The sequence below is a fragment of the Gymnodraco acuticeps genome, unplaced genomic scaffold (genome assembly GCF_902827175.1).
Source record: "Gymnodraco acuticeps unplaced genomic scaffold, fGymAcu1.1, whole genome shotgun sequence".
Classification (NCBI taxonomy): Eukaryota; Metazoa; Chordata; class Actinopteri; order Perciformes; family Bathydraconidae; genus Gymnodraco; species Gymnodraco acuticeps.
In genome coordinates, this window is record NW_022990129.1 from 1 (window position 1) to 2,500 (window position 2,500).

The window sequence follows — 2,500 nt, forward strand, 5'->3', positions numbered from 1 at the left end:
ATGCATGCTTTTAATGTGCTCCTTTTCAACACTTTTTACACATTAACCCGTACAAAAGACATCATTGACTGCGACCATAATATTATTGGAGATGCTGGGGATGAACCCGGGACCGTCACTACATGCGAAGCATGCGCTCTACCCACTGAGCTACAGATCCCCCTTGCATTTCTTCCTTGCCATTTCTTTCGCTTTTCCTTCAGATCCTTGGATAAAGGAAAGATATCAGAAGGATACACATTAAGTTAATGCTGCCAATACTAGGCTTTAAAATCGGAATGTTCTCTCTACTTTCTCAGGTTCATCCTTGATTTGATCCCGGGAACCTCTCGTACCCTAATGGAGAATAGATAAAAACTCAACAAGTTTTATCTTTCCTTTGCCACCACCATATATCAACATCGTTGGCCAAAAACGTTTACATTGCCAACTTTTAAATTTGTCTGGTCATTTGTACGAAAAAAGAGCCCGGCATTTGAAAATAATGCAAAAACTTGTATTGGAGGAATGGGACCAGGCATCTTTGAGATAATACAATTTTGTTCAGGAAGCCAAATTGAAAGGTCTGGAAAGTAGTGAAAATAATTCTCGTTTCCACAATTCAGTCACGCGTTCTGCAGGGTCATGCTAGTTGTGGCGAATGTGGCTTACGTAGCATGATGCCTCTCCCTGGAAAACAAAAGGAATTATACGACGTATTTAGGTGGTTGTACTCCACAAGACCTGGTAAATGCCAATGTGTACATTTGGGTGTTCTCTTTTATGTTGAGATTACAACTTTTTTTTAATATGTTTGAAATAGTGTCTTGGATTGCCTTTTTTTCTACAACACCTGAAATCCCCCTGCAGGTAATTGTACACATGCATTAAATGATTTGACGTTGTCGGCAGGATTCGAACCTGCGCGGGGAGACCCCAATGGATTTCTAGTCCATCGCCTTAACCACTCGGCCACGACAACACAAAAACTAGATTTCTAATCAATTTCACAATTAGACAGGACTTTCTCAAAATCTGAGAAGAACAAGTCGACCTTTCTTATAAATGGAATTAAGCTTTGGCTTTTTTTGCCTTGCCCTTGTGATACATGATGCATGCTGATACATGATGCATGCTTTTATGTGCTCCTTTTCAACACTTTTTACACATTAACCCGTACAACAGAGACATCCTTGACTGCGACCATAATATTAGTTGGAGATGCCGGGGATTGAACCCGGGGCCTCATACATGCAAAGCATGCGCTCTACCACTGAGCTACATCCCCTGCTTTTTCTTCCATTTCTTTCCCTTTCCTTCAGATCCTTGGATAAAGGAAGATATCAGAAGGATACACAATAAGTGAATACTGCCCATACTAGGCTTTAAAATCTGAATTGCTCTCTACTTTTCTCAGGTTCATCCTTGATTTGAGCCCGGGACCTCTCGTACCCTAATGGAGAATGATAAAAAACTCAACAAGTTTTATCTTTCCTTTGCACACCACTATATCAACATCGTTGGCCAAAAACGTTTACATTGCCAACTTTTAAATGTGTCTGGTCATTTGTACGAAAAAAGAGCCCGGCATTTGAAAATAATGCAAAAACTTGTATTGGAGGAATGGGACCAGGCATCTTTGAGATAATACAATTTTGTTCCGGAAGCCGAATTGAAAGGTCTGGAAAGTAGTGAAAATAATTCTCGTTTCCACAATTCAGTCACGCGTTCTGCAGGGTCATGCTAGTTGTGGCGAATGTGGCTTACGTAGCATGATGCCTCTCCCTGGAAAACAAAAGGAATTATACGACGTATTTAGGTGGTTGTACTCCACAAGACCTGGTAAATGCCAATGTGTACATTTGGGTGTTCTCTTTTATGTTGAGATTACAACTTTTTTTTAATATGTTTGAAATAGTGTCTTGGATTGCCTTTTTTTCTACAACACCTGAAATCCCCCTGCAGGTAATTGTACACATGCATTAAATGATCTGACGTTGTCGGCAGGATTCAAACCTGCGCGGGGAGACCCCAATGGAGTTCTAGTCCATCGCCTTAACCACTCGGCCACGACAACACAAAAACTAGATTTCTAAGCAATTTCACAAATAGTCAGGACTTTCTCAAAACCTGAGAAGAACAACTCGACTTTTCTTACAAATGGAATAAAGCTTTGGCTTTTTTTACCTTGCCCTTGTGATACATGATGCATGCTTTTATGTGCTCCTTTTCAACACTTTTTACACATTAACCCGTACAACAGAGACATCCTTGACTGCGACCATAATATTAGTTGGAGATGCTGGGGATTGAACCCGGGACCTCATACATGCGAAGCATGCGCTCTACCACTGAGCTACATCCCCTGCATTTTCTTCCATTTCTTTCGCTTTCCTTCAGATCCTTGGATAAAGGAAGATATCAGAAGGATACACATTAAGTTAATGCTGCCCATACTAGGCTTTAAAATCTGAATTGTTCTCTACTTTTCTCAGGTTCATCCTTGATTTGAGCCCGGGAC

At 40.8% G+C, this 2,500-nt stretch overlaps 4 non-coding genes across 4 annotated transcripts; all 4 read right to left on the reverse strand.

The window, feature by feature from the left end:
• Nucleotides 1-879: 879 nt before the first annotated feature.
• Nucleotides 880-961, reverse strand: trnas-aga. Its single transcript has one exon. It is a non-coding gene; the product is annotated as a tRNA-Ser (tRNA).
• A 234-nt stretch (nucleotides 962-1,195) lies between these two features.
• On the reverse strand, nucleotides 1,196-1,267 carry trnaa-ugc. Its single transcript has one exon. It is a non-coding gene; the product is annotated as a tRNA-Ala (tRNA).
• A 707-nt stretch (nucleotides 1,268-1,974) lies between these two features.
• On the reverse strand, nucleotides 1,975-2,056 carry trnas-aga. Its single transcript has one exon. It is a non-coding gene; the product is annotated as a tRNA-Ser (tRNA).
• Nucleotides 2,057-2,273: 217 nt separating this feature from the next.
• Nucleotides 2,274-2,345, reverse strand: trnaa-cgc. The gene has a single exon. It is a non-coding gene; the product is annotated as a tRNA-Ala (tRNA).
• Between the last annotated feature and the right edge of the window lie 155 nt (nucleotides 2,346-2,500).